This window comes from Hypanus sabinus, unplaced genomic scaffold (genome assembly GCF_030144855.1).
Source record: "Hypanus sabinus isolate sHypSab1 unplaced genomic scaffold, sHypSab1.hap1 scaffold_343, whole genome shotgun sequence".
In the NCBI taxonomy this organism is placed as follows: domain Eukaryota; kingdom Metazoa; phylum Chordata; class Chondrichthyes; order Myliobatiformes; family Dasyatidae; genus Hypanus; species Hypanus sabinus.
Genome location: NW_026781246.1, coordinates 205,814 through 224,277, shown reverse-complemented (window position 1 = coordinate 224,277; position 18,464 = coordinate 205,814). Strand labels below are relative to the sequence as shown.

The following is an 18,464-nucleotide window of genomic DNA, read 5'->3' as shown; positions in this document are numbered from 1 at the left end:
GTCGGTCATCTCTTCTCCTACAACGACTCTCCTGATCAGATCTGCTTTCTGCGACCCGAGCCACGGTCGGTCATCTCTTCTCCTACAACGACTCTCCTGATCAGATCTGCTTTCTGCGACCCGAGCCACGGTCGGTCATCTCTTCTCCTACAACGACTCTCCTGATCAGATCTGCTTTCTGCGACCCGAGCCACGGTCGGTCATCTCTTCTCCTACAACGACTCTCCTGATCAGATCTGCTTTCTGCAACCCGAGCCACGGTCGGTCATCTCTTCTCCTACAACGACTCTCCTGATCAGATCTGCTTTCTGCGACCCGAGCCACGGTCATCTCTTCTCCTACAACGACTCTCCTGATCAGATCTGCTTTCTGCGACCCGAGCCACGGTCATCTCTTCTCCTACAACGACTCTCCTGATCAGATCTGCTTTCTGCGACCCGAGCCACGGTCGGTCATCTCTTCTCCTACAACGACTCTCCTGATCAGATCTGCTTTCTGCGACCCGAGCCACGGTCGGTCATCCGAGTGCGTGGATATCGACCAGGTGTTTTGGCAGCTTTGCCATCATCCGATGGATTCATACAAATATAAAGGAGTGACCTACGTTTTTGCTTTCAGCATTGTGACAGATCTGTGACAGGGGACAAAGAAAGTATAGGGGTAATAGATGGCAGTGACAGATATGGACAGCACGTAGCAAATACTGTCAAATCACCCCATTGACTTTGCTTTGTTCCAAGTCCTGTGCCCGGTATGACAACTGTCTATCTCTTTCTCGACTGTTCTAACATGAAAACGAGTAGGGTGTGTAAGCCATAGCTAAATATAACAGAGGAATAATGAGTTTGCAATATGGGTAAGCGCTCGTGACACAGAGCGCGCATTGATGTTTCTCCCATGTGGGCATAGGGCTCCTGAAAAACAAGTTAGATAATGCTACTGACCCTCCCCAGCGACCAGGATAGTGTTCAATTTCAGACAAAGGTGCTTGCGTAGATGAGGATCAGGTGATACATAAAGGACAAACTGGTATGGGAGGTTGGAGGTTGAGTACACCCGGTACAGAGATAATAAGTCAACCTTACATAATTCTGCTCCGGGGCTAGTTATGGCTTCAGGAGAATAGGTATGGAAACAAGTTGAGGGGGTTGGTGCAGTTAACTCATTATTCCACTGGATGAAAAAAACAGAAGGCGTGTTTTGACGTGAAATACACCTGTTAGCTCCTCTCCTAAAACTGCCAGGTCACCATCATCAAGATACCTCCAATAAGTGATTGGCCAATAGAGACCTTTCAGCCATATCCCGTCCATCGTGGCATTTAAAAAAGAGGTGTATACGCGGTGTGATTTCCTTTCATCTTTTCGGCAAAACTGCAATCTGTCACAGAGCAAACTCCATCACCGCATTACCAAAGGAAAGGCTTTCATCACAAAAAAGGTACGTGCAGGTTCTCCGATATCACAGTCCCTTTAGACACGCTTTTCAATGTGATACACTACGGTTACACAAGATCTTTCTCCAAGCACTGTCCCTTCAAACTGGCTTTTCTGAGTGATGCATCAGGTTTCTATTGTCTTATATTTCATATATTCTATTGTTTACCGAAAGGGTTTTTCCCTAATAGACGCTTTCGATTTCGGTCATTCCTTGAAAATAACAATGTGTTATGTTGTTACTATCTGTATCAGTATTGTGTTTATTGATAATCACCTGTGATGATGGACGCAATATATCTAATCCTACGCATCCAAATAATGGGTTTACTCTGACAGTAATTTGCACCCGGACCCCCAGAACTCATGATACCCTCCCTCACACTGTCATATAAAAGGCAACCCGTAATAGGGTGTCATCTCTCAAATTCCTGTGCCTCCCGTGGTAAGGTGTCACTATTCAAATTCCTGTATCACCAAACCACGGCTTTGTCCCCCACCGCTGACCCGAACACCGCAATTAGAGAGGGTATGCTTCAGGACCTAATCAGGCCCAGGCCGAGCACCGACGCCACAGCGGACAGTGTCCCCTCCTCGTCATCTGTAGAAAGACAGGACGCTGACAGTGAGAGATGTGGGCCACCTAATATAGAACGGATATACCAGGATGAACAGTGGGAAGAAGTTAAGAGGAATGCCAGTATCATTCATCGCGTCTCACCCGCAGTGGCATCCAAACCAGTAGTAGTCGAGGCAGAAGTGCGGTACCGCACCGATGGGGCCCCTCTGCCTATTCCACCCTGTGGCCAACAGCGCCCAGTTATACCACGCACTATCAGTGCTGCTGTCGATAGCTTTCTATACTGTCGCCGTAACCCGGGCTAACTGTGTGGCAATCTATACAGAGGCGATTGATAGGGCAAGGGGAAAGCCCAATTTTAATCTGAATACATTTTGGGCGATTGACGACCGCCGTGTCAGGAATAAAATAACTGTTCAGATCCAGACCCTGCTCAACGAGCTGGTGGTCATGTTCGACACTCTGGGTTCACGTGATCAGTCAGAATATTCACGTCTCAGCTCTACATGGTCTCATTCACCCGTATGGGAATCGATTACAGTATATTTGCACTAGGAAACCACGCTTCCTTGAGTGATACGGAGTGGCGCGTTGTCAGCCTAGACACAGAATCACCCAGCCCCAACTTTCAATCACCTCGCTGCTCTCTATTTACTGCTTGCTGCAATGTTGTTCGACAGCACTCTGTGTTCTTGAGCGGTTTACCCACTCTCGTGCAGCAGTATCTTCACCGTTCCACATGCGACAGGTAACTGCTTCACTTACAAAGTAAACATCTTTCACTTCCACCTGTTCTGCAAGATCGTTATACCGGTCCGTACCTGTGAATGTGTATGTTTGTCTTGCTCTGGACTGCTCTTTATTATTTCATGTTAAAGTATTGCAAATATATAAAATATATAAAAGTAATATGGATTGGCCTGACAATGACCGAAATGGAATACGTTGAGCTTTGACATAAAATTGCGACCTGAATTTCGAATCCCGATCAACCCTGAAGGGAACTAATATTAAAGGAGAATATGTTCAGTGGAAAGAAGGATGCGAGCGGGCTACATCTGGGGATCAGAAATGGGAACAGAAGAACAGAAAGCTGCCACGGGACAGGTGGGGAAAACAACCCTTTTAGAAACGGACAAGCAAGGATGTGATTTCCACCCCTCAGGAAGAGCCCAATGTAATATTGCAAGTTTCTGGAATTCCAATTCCGTTTATGATTGATATGCGGGCAACCACAACCACTCTCGATCAGGAAACAGTATCAGAAAAGGGATTCCAGCTAACAGACGCCGCAGTCACTGTGTCTGGCTTTGAAGGCATAGGATGTACGTGTTCACATAACCAGCCACTGCAGGTGGAATTCCAGGGGAACCAGTGTGAGGTTTCATTTACAGTCACCACCAGTCGGGGGTGTAAACTAGCAGGGAGAGACTTGCTCTGTCTGTCGGAAGTCGAGATCCTATGCAGAGACACTGGTATCACCCTGCAACTAGCGATCAACCGACAGCTTCCCCAATTTCTGAACCCCCGCAGTGGTGGGCACTTAATTTGGACTCCACTGAGTTTGAACCCCTTCTGCCAGCGGCCGACACTCATGTGACTCTGTACTTTGACCCTACGGGGTGCTCAACTGAGGAAAGTCATATTTATGCAGCCCTCGAGGGACAGAAGTTCCCATTCAGGGTGATTGGACAGGTCAAAGGAAGAGAGGGCAGTTCATTACTGTCTGAAGTTCTGGATTTCCTTTTGCGACAGACAGGACTGGTGGCTGCCCATACCAGCATCAGGGTTTGCCCTGGGTTCCCTGCCTACACCCTGACAAAACAAGCCTCCAGCACGGAAGGAGACTGGTGAGATTTCCCGTGGGCCAACTCCGATACTGGAAGGAGTCGGAAGTGAAGACGGGACATCTAGTAAAACTCTCTTTTAATATTGACCAAACCCAAGATGTTGCACCACATCTCTGGGCAATTTCAGGCCATGAAGTCGGCCGCACCAACTGCCCCCTGTCTGGATCACAGTGAAAGAAGGACAGACTCTCCCATCCATTCTGCAATACCCCCTCAAGCCTGAAGCAACGTTTTACGAGGATGGAAGCTCTTTTGCGGATCCATCAGGAAAACGAGATTCTGACTATGCGATAGTGACGGACAGTGAAGTAATTGAGCAGGCCTCTTTTGAAGCAGCTGTCTCCGTCCAGAAGGCTGAGCTGTTTGCTCTGACTCATGTCTGTATCCCAGCAACAGACAGAAATGGGAACGTTTACACAGACTCCCGTTATGCGTTTGGAATGGTACATGACTACGGGGCTCTCTGGGAACAGGGGGATTCCTGACTTCCTCTGGCCACCCCATTAGTAATGCCACCTTTGTAAACAACTTACTCACCGCTCTGCAGCTACCTCGAGTTTCGGCTATTATTAAGTGTGCAGCCCACGCCCGCATGTCTAACCTGGTCACTACAGGCAATGCTTTAGCAGATGAGACAGCGAAAAGTGCGGCACAATCCTCGGTAGTTGTAGTCCGCTCGGGTTCCCGTCAAGCAATCCTCCGTGATTCAAGCAGAATGGGTTTGCCAGACATGCAGGAGGTGCGTACTTTTCAGGGGGACGTCTCTGAGGATGAGCGCAAACTGTAGTCCCAGATGGGATGCCGGAAAGACCCCGACCTAGGTTTTTGGATCACCCAGTGGGACAGGTTTGTGTTCCTACACAGTTTTTACCAACATTGGTCAATTATGTACATAACTGTACACACTTGGAAAAGGAGGGAATGGTTGGTAACCTGTACCCTGCACACCGGGTACGACTCCCTTGACAGGTGAAACTTTTTCGTGTCTACAATTTGATTTCATTGAATTGCCTCGAGTACATTACTATAGATACTGCTTATTTATTATAGACGCGCTTAGTAGATGGGTTGAAGCTTTTCGAACTACCATTAATACTGCTGACTGTTGTGAAGGTATTATTACGGGAAATAATTCCCATGTACGGCCTGCCAGAGATGCTGAGCTCTGACAATGGTCCACACTTTGTGGTGAAAGCAAACGAAGGGGTATGTAACGAACTAGCTATCAAGCAACAATTCCACTATGTACACCACCCACGGGCCACTGGCAGAGTGGAGAGAGCCAATGGCACTCTGAAGAGTAAACTGGCCAGACTAACAGCGGAGACTGGACTCACTTGGTTGAAGGTCCGACCATTAGCCCGATTCCACATGAGGGTTACCCCACAGGGGAAAACAGGGTTGTCACCAGCTGAAATCATTTCCGGATGGCCCAACAGGACACCCTGGGAACAAAGTCTCAGGATTAAAGGCTAAATGAATAAGAATAAGGAACCTTGGTTCTCGAGGGAACTCTGATAAAGAAAAAGAGAGACGTATGACATGTATAAGAAACTGGGAGCAAATAAGGTACTAGAGGAGTATAAAAAGAGTAAGAAAATACTTAAGAAAAAAATCAGGAGGGCTAAAAGAAGTCATGAGGTTGCTTTGGCAGTCAGGGTGAACGATAATCAGAACAGCTACATCAGGTATTTTAAGAGCAAAAGGATAGTAAGGGATAAAATTGGTCCTCTTGAAGATCAGAGTGGTCGGCTATGCATGGAACCAAAAGAAATGGGGGAGATCTTAAATGTTCTTTTTGCGTCTGTATTTAATAAGGAAACTGGCATGGAGTCAATGGAAATAAGGCAAACAAGTATTGAGGTTATGGAACCTATACAGATAGAAGAAGAGGAGGTGCTTGCTATCTTGAGGCGAGTAGATAAATATCCAGGAGCTGACAGGGTATTCCCTCAGACCTTGAAGGAGACGAGTGTTGAAATTGCAGGGGCCCTGGCAGATATATTTAAATGTCGTTATCTACGGGTGAGGTGCCAGAGATATGGAGGACAGCTCATGTTGTTCCGTTGTTTAAAGCAGGCTCTAAAAGCAATTCCCGAAATTATAGGCTGGTAAGTTTGATGTCGGTAGTGGGTAAAATATTGGAGGAGTACTAAGAGACAGGATCGACAATTATTTAGATAGACAGGGTCTTATTATGGAGAGTCAACATGGCTTTGTGTGCGGTTGTTCATGTTTAACAAATATATTAAGAGTGTTTTGAGGAGTTTACAAGGAAAGTGGATGAAAGCAAGGAAGTGAATGTTGTCTACATGGACTTCAGTAAGGCCTTTGACAAAGTCCCGCATGGGAGGTTAGTTAGGAAGATTCAGTCGCTAGGTATAGATGGTAAGGTAGTAAATTGGATTAGACATTGGCTCAATGGGAGAAACCAGAGATTGGTAGTGGAGGTAGTGGAGCCCGAAGATGTAGGGGAGAAGAAAGAAAAGGATAATAAATTTGAATGCATTGTTAGGGATGGAAAGAGAGGAGGAGATGGAGAGAATCTTAAATGTATCTATTTTAATGCTAGGAGCATTGTAAGAAAGGTGGATGAGCTTAAAGCATGGATTGATACCTGGAATTATGATGTTGTAGCTATTAGTGAAACATGGTTGCAAGAAGGGTGTGATTGGCAACTAAATATTCCTGGATTTAGTTGCTTCAGGTGTGATAGAGTAGGAGGGGCCAGAGGAGGAGGTGTTGCATTGCTTGTCCGAGAAAATCTTATGGCGGTGCTTTGGAAGGATAGATTAGAGAGCTCCTCTAGGGAGGCCATTTGGGTGGAATTGAAGAATGGGAAAGGTGCAGTAATACTGATAGGAGTGTATTATAGGCCACCTAATGGGGCGCGTGAGTTGGAAGAGCAAATGTGTAAGGAGATAGCAGATATTTGTAGTAAACACAAGGTGGTGATTGTGGGAGATTTTAATTTTCCACACGTAGACTGGGAAGCTCATTCTGTAAAAGGGTTGGATGGTTTAGAGTTTGTGAAATGTGTGCAGGATAGTTTTTTGCAACAATACATAGAAGTACCGACTAGAGATGGGGCAGTGTTGGATCTCCTGTTAGGGAATACGATAGGTCAGCTGACAGATGTATGTGTTGGGGAGCACTTCGGGTCCAGTGATCACAATAGCATTAGCTTCAATATAATTATGGAGAAGGACAGGACTGGACCTAGAGTTGAGATTTTTGATTGGAGAAAGGCTAACTTTGAGGGGATGCGAAGGGATTTAGGGAGAGTGGATTGGGTCAAGTTGTTTTATGGGAAGGATGTAATAGAGAAATGGAGGTCATTTAAGGGTGAAATTATGAGGGTACAGAACCTTTATGTTCCTGTTAGGGTGAAAGGAAAGGTTAAAGGTTTGAGAGCACCATGGTTTTCAAGGGATATTAGAAATTTGGTTCAGAAAAAGAGGGATATCTGCAATAGATATAGCCAGCATGGAGTAAAGGAATTGCTCGAGGAATATAAAGAATGTAAAAGGAATCTTAAGAAAGAGATTAGAAAAGCTAAAAGAAGATACGAGGTTGGTTTGGCAAATAAGGTGAAAGTAAATCCGAAAGGTTTCTACAGTAATATTAAAAGCAAGAGGATAATGAGGGATAAAATTGGCCCCTTAGAGAATCAGAGTAGTCAGCTATGTGTGGAACCGAAAGAGATGGGAGAGATTTTGAATGATTTCTTCTCTTCGGTATTAATTAAGGAGAAGGATATTGAATTGTCTAAGGTGTGGGAAACAAGTAAGGAAGTTATGGAACCTATGACAATTAAGGAGGTGGAGGTACTGGCGCTTTTAAGAAATTTAAAAGTGGATAAATCTCCGGGTCCTGACAGGATATTCCCCAGGACCTTGAGGGAAGTTTGTGTAGAGATAGCAGGAGCTCTGACGGAGATCTTTCAGATGTCATTAGAAACGGGGATTGTGCCGGAGAATTGGCGTATTGCTCATGTGGTTCCATTGTTTAAAAAAGGTTCGAGAAGTAAGCCTAGCAATTATAGACCTGTCAGTTTGATATCAGTGGTGAGTAAATTAATGGAAAGTATTCTTAGAGACAGTATTTATAATTATCTGGATAGACCGGATCTGATTAGGAGTAGCCAGCATGGATTTGTGCGTGGAAGGTCATGTTTGACAAACCTTATTGAATTTTTTGAAGAAGTTACGAGGAATGTTGACGAGGGTAAGGCAGTGGATGTAGTCTATATGGACTTCAGCAAAGCCTTTGACAAAGTTCCTCATGGAAGGTTATTTACGAAGGTTCAGTCGTTAGGTATTAATGCTGGAGTAATAAAATGGATTCAACAGTGGCTAGATGGGAGATGCCAGAGAGTAGTGGTGATAATTGTTTATCGGGATGGAGGCCGGTGACTAGCGGGGTGCCTCAGGGATCTGTTTTGGGCCCAATGTTGTTTGTAATATACATAAATGATCTGGATGATGGGGTGGTAAATTGGATTAGTAAGTATGCCGATGATACTAAGGTAGGAGGTGTTGTGGATAATGAGGTGGATTTTCAAAGCTTGCAGGGAGATTTATGCCAGTTAGAAGAATGGGCTGAACGTTGGCAGATGGAGTTTAATTCTGAGAAGTGTGAGGTTCTACATTTTGGCAGGAATAATCCAAATAGAACATACAGAGTAAATGGTAGGGCATTGAGGAATGCAGAGGAACAGAGAGATCTAGGAATAACTGTGCATAGTTCCCTGAAAGTGGAGTCTCATGTAGATAGGGTGGTGAAGAGGGCTTTTGGAACGCTGGCCTTTATAAATCAAAGCATTGAGTACAGAAGTTGGGATGTAATGCTAAAGTTGTACAAGGCATTGGTAAGGCCAAATTTGGAATATTGTGTGCAGTTCTGGTCACCGAATTATAGGAAAGATATCAATAAATTAGAGAGAGTGCAGAGACGATTTACTAGGATGTTACCTGGGTTTCAGCAATTAAGTTACAGAGAAAGGTTGAACAAGTTAGGTCTCTATTCATTGGAGCGTAGAAGGTTGAGGGGGGATTTGATCGAGGTATTTAAAATTTTGAGAGGGATAGATAGAGTTGACGTGAACAGGCTGTTTCCATTGAGAGTAGGGGAGATTCAAACTAGAGGACATGATTTGAGAGTTAGGGGGCAGAAGTTTAAGGGAAACACGAGGGGGTATTTCTTTACTCAAAGAGTGATAGCTGTGTGGAATGAGCTTCCTGTAGAAGTAGTAGAGGCCAGTTCAGTTGTGTCATTTAAGGTAAAATTGGATAGGTATATGGACAGGAAAGGAGTGGAGGGTTATGGGCTGAGTGCGGGTAGGTGGGACTAGGTGAGATTAAGGGTTTGGCACGGACTAGGAGGGCCAAGATGGCCTGTTTCCATGCTGTGATTATTATATGGTTATATGGTTGTTTCTCTGAGTGGAGGCCTGTGACTAGTGATGTGCCACAGGGATCAGTGCAGGGTCCATTGTTATTTGTCATCTATATCAATGATCTGGATAATAATTTGGTAAATTGGATCAGCAAATTTGCTGATGGTACAAAGATCGGAGGTATAGTGGACAGTGAGGAAGGTTTTCAAAGCTTGCAAAGGGATCTGGACCAGCTAGAAAAATGGGCTGAAAAATGGCAAATGGAGTTTAATACAGACAAGTGTGAGGTATTGCACTTCGGAAGGTAAAACCAATGTAGAACAGATAAGGTAAATGGTCAGACACTGAGGAGGGCAGTAGAACAGAGGGATCTGGGAATACTGATACAAAATTCCCTAAAAGTGGCGTCACGGGTAGATAGGGTAGTAAAGAGAGCTTTTGGTACATTGGCCTTTATGAATCAAAGTACTGAGTATAAGATTTGGAATGTTATGGTGAGGTTGTGTAAAGCATTGGTGAGGCTGAATTTGGAGTAATGTGTGCAGCTCTGGTCACCGAATTACAGGAAGGATATTAATAAGGTTGAAAGAGTGCAGAGAAGGTTTACAAGGATGTTGCCGGGACTTGAGAAACTGAGTTACAGAGAAAGGTTGAATAGTTTAGGACTTCATTCCTTGGAGCAGAGACTTCATAGAGGTATTATGATGGGTATAGATAGAGTGAGCGCAAGCAGGCTTTATCCACTGAGGCTAGGGGAAAAAAAAACAGAGGACACGGGTTAAGGGTGAAGGGCAAAAAGTTTAAAGGGAACATTGGGGGGGGGGGGGGGGGGCTTCTTCACAACTGGTTCTGACAGAGGCCTAACTGGTTCTTCTGGGCACATTCTGTCTCACTCCCAACTATTCCCTACCTTCCTTTGTGCAGGTCCGTAATGTCTAAAGGACCAGTGTTTGAGTAAACGAGACTCACCAAACTTTCTCCTGACTGAATCAATGGAAACCCTGAGTCAGATGGGTTCTCTCCAGTCGGTGTTCTCAGTCCTCGGGCTGGTTCACTTGTTGCTGTTCCCTCGTCTTCAGTCGTGGTTTTTCTTCCAATAAATCTCTCACTGCAGGTCTAACTTTAACATGAAAGATAATGAAGCACATTAACATTACAAAGGAGGACCAAACATTTCTGCTCAATGTTACTGGGAACAAAACTCACTGAAATTTAAACGTTGAAGGCAAATATAATTATCTCAGTGATCAATCTTTTATTGACCCTCACGTCACAAAACAATATGGGATAAGAAGGAGCCATCATTCAGTCATGGTAAGACATAAGACACAGGAACAGAATTAGATGATTCGATCCATCTGGTCTGTCCCACCACTCAACCAGGGCTGATTTTTATTCCAACACCATATTCCTGCCTTCCTCCTGTAACCCTGAAGCTGCTTAGCAATCATGAGTATATTAATCTCTGTCATAAATATACCCAAATGGCAGCCTCAATCAGACTCCGTGGCAACAAATTCCATAGATCAGACATCTTTAGGGAAAAGAAAATTTCTCAACTGAATTTTAACAGGAAGCATCTTTGTTCTGAGACTGTGCTGTCAGATCACAGACTCTGCGTCTAATGGAAACATCCTCTCCATGTCCACTGTATCCAGGCTTTTCAGCATTCGGTAAGTTTACTTAACCATACATCCCTCCACCACCCCCACCGTCCCTCTGAACTCCATCGAGCACAGGTCCAGAACCATCAAATGCTCCTCATACATAACGCCGATTATCCATGTAAACCTTGTTAGCAACAACTGTACTGAACACATTTCCAGGAATAACAGACAAATCGGTACCAGGATAATTTAAAGGGAAACGTTGTGCTTTCTTTACTGTTCTACTATCACATGTGCTGGCTCGTGGCCAAGTGGTTAAGGCGTTGGTCTAGTGATCTGAAGGTTGCTAGTTCGAGCCTTGGCAGAGGCTGCCTGTCTGTCCTTGAGCGACGACACCGGTGCCAAGCTGTATGGGTCCTAATGACCTTTCCTTGGACAACATCGCTGGCGTGGAGAGGGGAGACTTGCAGAGACTCTAATGGAGGCCTACAAACTGTCACAGCCATTTTCATTTCCAGGTTAAAACAGGTCCATTTCATGAAATATAAACCAAGAAATAAAAATAAACTGGAATTACCAGAAACACTCAGCAGGTAAGGAACAGCTTACAATACAATTCAATTAATAACATTTCATCAGATTGAGTTCAAACATTTTCAGTTTTTTGTGCAGATCTCCAGCACAGCTGCCTGATTTCCATTGTGGGACAGTGAGGGGGGGGGGGTGGATTTCTAAACACAGTTTGAACACCAGTCTCAGGGTCTATTTCTACTGTTGTAAACACGGAACAGCCCATTTACTCACAGCCACTCCCTGTGAGGATGGAATGGGAACTCATCCTCTCCTCAGATTGGCAGTCATTGCTTCCAAAGGAACTCCAGAAACAAACATCTGATCCCAGACCAGAAATACTCGATCAACACCTCACAAGCCCAAACAGCTCAATCCCAGGTCCACTTAACCTGGATCAAAAACCGTGATCTCCCAGGACCCAACCTCACAGACTCACACAGCTGAATCTGCCACTCACCGACACTGAGAGTCTCACACATCGTCCCCACATCTCACACTGGGTCGTGCAATCTAAGATTTCACCACAACCAATGTCCAGCTGCTCAAAATTTCTGCTTCGTTGCAGGATCTGTATCTTCCAGCCCCATCTGTAGAAGCTCAAACCAAAGTCAAAGCCAAAACACCAGCAGTTCCATTTGCCTGGAATGCCGATCACAGGATTGGAGCCCAAGCTCCAACTCTCCCAGTACTCTTTGCTGCCAGTAAAATGCTGCAGTGTGTCAGCCTGTCACTGTTCATAAACTAGCACCTCCACACCAATGCACAACAGAACTGGGACCTGATGACCCTCCGGCATTCCAGCTGACAATAACCGATTCTGGAAATGAGTCAGCGAGGCCAAAGGTACAAAAGAACACTTCACAATGAAGACAAGGGTTGGAAGAAAGTTTGCTGATATATAACATTGAGGAGGTTAAATACAAGGCGGACTGAGGATGACCCAGATGGTTGATGTATATCACTGAAGCGGGGTTGGGAAGTGTGAGGAGACTGGACAGAGGTTGAACAAGATGAGCAGATGGAACAAGGTGGGAGAAGGGATCAAGGACGATCACTGATGGTCCTCCATCAACTCATAGGTACTGAATGAATAGTGCATACTATTGTTCAAAAGATTCTAAAATGACAGAATTGGCAAAAATAACAGGAACTTTGCCAGATATACTTTGACCCTCACCAAACTTTTTATCAACACAACATAGAAAGTTTCCCATCCGGACACTTCACGCTTTGCACGGTAACTACTCTGCCCGTGACTGTGAGGAACGGCAGAGACCTTTGGATCCAGATCAGCACATCACAGAAACCATTCTCCCCCCTCGACTTCCCAGTCCCTCGGGAAAGCAGGCAGTGAAATCAAAGATCCCCACAACCTGGGACGTTCTCCCTTCTCGCCCACCCCAGTCCGGGAGAAGACACAACAGCCATAAAGCTCCAGGACAAATGTGAGGAGCCTCAGGAAGCGAGGCGAGTTCGGGGGAAGTTAACGGGACTCAGTGGCCGACATCAGATTTCCCAACACAACATGGAGGATGCATGACCACCAATCTGGAGATTGTGAACATGCACAAAGAGATCGTTACATCTGCGGTTAAATGGGAGGGACAAATGGGATCACATGACCGGTGGGGTCTAAAACCCCAGGCAGAGTCTCCAGCTTCCCAGCACTCTGTGGAAATAAACTTGCCCATCACATCTCCTCTCACCTTAAATGTGTCAGACATTTCAAACCCCAGGTAAAACATAACGTCTGTCCACTCTACCTATTCCTCTCATAATCGTATAAACGTCCATCCAGTCTCACCCCGGCCTGCGCCGCTCTGGAGAAAACAACACAAGTTTCTCCAGCCTCTCGTTATAGCTCATGCCCTCTAATCCAGGCAGTGTCCTGGTAAACCTCTTCTGCGCCCTCTCCAAAGCCCCGACATCCTTCCGAGAATGGGGGCGACCAGAACTGTATGAAACACTCCCAATGTGGGCTAACAAGTTTTACAAAGCTGCAACACAACTTCATGACTTTTGAACTCAGTGCTTCAACTAATAAAGACAACCACGCCATTTGCCTTCTTAACCACCCGATCAATCTGTGCTGTCTCTTTCAGGGAGCGATGAACTTGGAGTCTAAGATCCCTCTGATCATCGACACTGTTCAGGGTTTTGCATTTAACAGTGTACTGTCTCATACATTCAGGGGTGCAGTGTTACCAGAGCTCACCGGAGAGCCGCTCTGACACCTCTGAGAAACAGTCAAAATAAACAAGCACGGAATTTAACAGCCGCCGCATATTAAATAGAGGGAATGTTACCGAAGCAGGGGTTGGGAAGAGGGGGTGTTGGCTGGTGGGGAAAAATGCCACTCATAACATTAGGATATTTGATCGTTTTTTTGTGAAATCCTGGAGCTGTGACTCTTTTTTATTTAGGTATTTGTCAAATTCCTTCTCGCTCGACCCGTTGTCCTAGGAAGCTGGGAAATACCTGCACATAAGTGCGAGCATTTTTCCGCTCTTTCCAATGGGTACCACTGGATTCCAGGAAGGAGCTATATTAAGCAAGGAATGAACATAGAAACCCAAGTTTAAAAGTTGAAAACAATGAAAGAAAAATTCACTGCTTCCTGATTTTGATCAAATACACAAGCTAATCATCCAAAATCCTCTTCTACACCAGGATAAATTTAGTTTTGTTTTACAAGCTAAATGGAAAAAAAGCATTTCTGGGCTATAAGCTAGTTTTACGTCATTTCAACTATCATTAATAGCGGATCAACCCCTTTGCCTCGCTCCACCAACTGTAGCTGATGGGAAAAAGACTCTTTTTCTCTTCGTGTTGATAGGAAAAAGAGTAATTTAGTGAGGCAATGAACGAGATGAAATGCATTTCCAAAACTCCCAAATGGTTGCTGTGCTCCCCGTTAACATTTGTCACTTGCAAACTACGATATTTTCTATTCGTATAAATGCGATAATAATTCATGTAAAGATTCAAGCTTCTTTAACTTTTCATATATTTAAAGACTAAACAGAATCTGTAAAGGTGGAACCATGTAACACCCGACGTGTGAGAATATTGTGAGCATCGACACTCACAGGTACACTTCCCGACCAACCATTTCTGCGGTATGAGGCAGAGTCGCCAACCTACCACTTTTGAGACTAATATTCAGCAATACTCCTGGCCTTAGAAACAGTTCATCAGACATTCTTTTTTCATACTTGATTACTTGGTTCCAATTTAGGTGGCTAAAAGTGTAAAAAAAAATGAATTGCTTTATTTCTGTTATTTTTATACCTCTGAGGAACACTGCTAAGCGCTGCGGGCCCTGCCGTCTGCTCCGACTCAGTCGTATTAGTGAGGCTACATCTGTGGTGGTCTGTGGATTACTCGCTAATCCTAAAGTAAATTTTTCTCACTAACAACCCTTTGGCTTCTAAGCAAACAAAGTTATTTTACTTGCTTGATAATTATATTTTATGATAATCAGTTAAGTGCAACTGCGTAATACTTTATCATATTATTAAATTAAGTATTATGTTTAATTGTACCAGTTATACACTGAAATGTAGTGAGAGGCTGTAATCTTGTTAATGTGTTAGCTATCACTATATTTCTGTGGAGCTCTGGAATTCACATATTTCTTTCATCTTGGTTTACTGCTTGACATTACAAGACATTACTGCTTGACATGTCACACCCAATTTGGGTACCTGCTCATTACACGAATGGGCAAGGAAGTTGCCCAGTACATGAAATGAACAGGTAGACAAATTGGGTGTCTCACACGAGAGGTGATTGATAACTTCGTAGCCTAAGGTGGAACGAGTCAATTTTACAAAACCAAGCAATTTTCAATTATCTGAAACAGAAATACCGCAAAAGTTATTAATTTCAAACTTTACGCATAATCGCTCAAAGAGTTGAACCACGTGCAGGTACCGAGAGTAGTATAACTTTCAGCCTTCTAACTTAGGCCACGAACTTATCAACCACCGCCCCCCCCCCCCCCCCCGTACAGCTCCGGCACCTAAAAAATTGCCACTGCACCGCTGCTCCAGCCGTCCGGCAGAGCTCGGGCCCGGCCCTTTCCCTATGCAACCGGCCCACATTTGCACAATTTCGGGATCAATCCGGACTCACCCCCGCTCGAATCGGAGATCTGCAAACAGCTGTAGAGAGCACTGCGCATGCGTATAGCAGGCGTTTCTCCGCAGCGCCACCCGTGGCCGGAGGGCCGCACAGCGCCACCTGGGGCCAGAGGTCCAAGCCTGGAGGTCCATGCAGCGCCACTAGTGGCTGGAGGCGGGAGGGACAACGAAGAGGTAAATCACAAACACAAAGTCTGCAGATGCTAGACATTCAGAGCAACACAAACAAAATGCTGGCGGAACTCAGCAGGCCGGGCAGTCTCTATCGAAAAGAGTTTCAGTTGAACCCTCCTTCAGGACTGAGATGGGATGGGAGAAATATCTGAATAAAATCGGGGCGGGTGAGGAAATGTCTCGCTGGAAGGTGATAAGTGAAGCCAGTTTGGTGGAAAAGCTCAAGAGCAGAAGAAAATAGAGTCTAATAGGAGAGGGGAGTGGAGAACAGGAGAAAGATATGGAGCAGTGGACCCAGAGAGAAGTGATACGCAGGTGAGAGGACGTGAAAAGTCAGAGAGGAAGAGAGGGAGAGGGAGGGAGGGGTGTGAGGGAAATTTGTTCACCGGAAGGAGAAATCGATTTTCATGCCATCAGGTTGTGCGGGTGGGGGTGGGGTACATAGACGGAATATGAGGTGCTGATCCTGGAACCTGAAGGTAGCCTCATCTTGGCACAAGATGGGTTGACACGTCGGAACGAGTATGGGAATCGGAATGAAAATGTTTGGACACCGGGAACTCCCGCTCGGAGCGGATAGTTCAAAGCTTAATTTATTATAAAGCCGGTATCCATAAACAACTCTTAGTTTTTTTGTTCTTCTCCGGAGAACCACGAAACAAAGAAAGAGCATGAAAGTCGCTCAGGGAGAAAAATCAAACTCCCACCCCACCCCCCGCATAAAACAGAACGTCACCCTGATCATCAACTCCCAAACCCACCCCTCCAGACAAAACGGAACTATAATATTGATGCCCCCCCAAAATCAAAAAAAACAACCCTACCCCGCATAACTGCGGAGGAGCCGGTGTCACCAGTGTGGAGGCGGCCGCATCGGGAGCAGCGGACAGAACGGGCGACCCCGGAAGATTCACAGGTGAAGTGTCGCCTCACCTGGAAGGATGTTTGGACAACGGAGAGAGTTCGGCCGTCCGGCCCTTTCACTCTGACAACCCGAACTCCACATCAAATCCGTCCAAACGAATCCGGGTGAACTTTAATGACCAATAAATAGAATTCCTCTCAGCGATCAGCTGTCTGAGTGATCCCCTGACTCTGAGAGGAAGGGGTATCTATGGTCCACACTGTCAGGGTGTTGAGTTTACCAGGAGACAAAGACTGCAGGGACGAGAGGTTTTCTGTTGATTAATACACTGTGTGTGGACCCGCTGGCAATTCTGGTGTTGTGACCCGAATCGAGACAAACACCACGCTGCCCACTCCACCAACAACACGGCACAGCCGGACACATAACAGGGGACTTTACATCCCACAACACTGGATCCAGTGATGAAACCCGTCATTAATGTTGTTGACCCACTGAAAGGTCCATTAAGGTGCTTTTAAATGCCAGCGCTCTCCCACAGGTGACGTCACACAGCTCCTCCCCCCATGCGCCTGACGTCACACATGGGCTCCCCACGCCGGGATCTGCCCTCACGTGCGCGGTGTCTTACGTCACCCACGCGCTGCTCTGCTCGAGCTTTATCGGTGGAACGGCTGGGCTAATAATCACGTGACCAGCCCCTCCCGCACCGCTGTCAACAGAGGAATCAGGAGCTGCGCTATTCCCATTGGTGCGAAGCGATGTCAGTCACCGGTTACAACCAGTCGCGGAGGCGGACAGGCCGAGTGGGCGATACCCCGCTGAGTCCGTCTCCCGCTCATCAGGGCGGAGAAAACCTCAAAGTAAATGTCCGCTTTCTGATTTATTTCCATTTCCCTCCGAGGGAAGTCGGGGCGTTTCTGAAGCGTCTCCCGCGGCCCGAGTCTGATGTATGGCTGAGAGGTAGGAGGAGACCGCTCGGCCCGTCGGTTCGATGCCGGTTCCCCGGGGAGGGATTTTATCGACAGGATGAAGATGGTGTAAGAGGGGGCGGACAGGATGTTTGTCCCGGTGGGGACAGGAGGGGCTCATCTGTGGAAATGTCTGGGCCCACGGTGGTGTCGAGCAGAGGGATTCACCACATTGGGGGCAAACACCGGCAGACTGTTGCCCTGCAAGCGGGGCCAGTGATCCGGACAAAATGACAATTATTTGGGTTTTGTTGAGACTGTACCTGGAATACGGTGTAATATCCCGCTCCCCATACTGACACGGGTTATACAGACCAAAGAACAAACTGCCGGAGGAACTCAGTGGGTCGGGCAGCATCTGTGGAGGGAAATGGACCGTCAACATTTCGGGCCGAGACCCTCCGTCTGGACTGAGAGTGGACGGGAAATAATCAGAGAAAAGAGGTGAGGGGTGGGGATGGGGCAAGAGCTGGGGAGTGAGAGGTGGATCCGGGTGAGGGGGGAGGTGGGAAGGGGCAAATAGTGACAGGGGTGGGAGGGGAGTGGTTGGGCAACACGGGGCTGCAGAAGATTAACAAAGAGGTGAGAGAGTATTTGTTGTAGAGAGTGCGATGAAGATTCACCAGACTGATCCCTGGGGTGGTGGGGTCATCAGATGAAGAAAGATCAAATGTGATAACCCTTTCATTTAGAGAATCGGGGACTGAGAGGTGACCACATTGAAATTCACAAAATCATTACCGGCTGAACCAGGGATCCCAGACTCTGGAAAAAGGAGAGGACTGTCCGGGACTGAGATGAGGGGAAATGCCTCCACTCCGAGGGTGTTGAATGTCTGTAAATCCCCACCACAGAGGGCGGTGAA

The 18,464-nt window shown here is 46.1% G+C and overlaps 1 protein-coding gene and 1 long non-coding RNA gene across 4 annotated transcripts in view; one reads left to right on the top strand and one right to left on the bottom strand.

The window, feature by feature from the left end:
- Positions 1-18,464, top strand: part of LOC132388545 (NACHT, LRR and PYD domains-containing protein 12-like) — a 318,834-nt gene that overhangs the window by 245,730 nt on the left and 54,640 nt on the right. The window lies entirely within an intron of this gene.
- Positions 391-17,994, bottom strand: LOC132388536 (uncharacterized). Of its 3 annotated transcripts, XR_009510260.1 has the most exons (5): positions 17,863-17,994; positions 16,697-16,921; positions 15,582-15,737; positions 10,234-10,384; positions 391-631 (listed from the first exon to the last, which is right to left on the bottom strand). It is a non-coding gene; the product is annotated as an uncharacterized LOC132388536 (long non-coding RNA). The 3 variants fall into 3 exon arrangements; XR_009510258.1 differs by having other exon boundaries at positions 16,697-17,994; XR_009510259.1 differs by having other exon boundaries at positions 10,234-10,380; positions 16,697-17,994.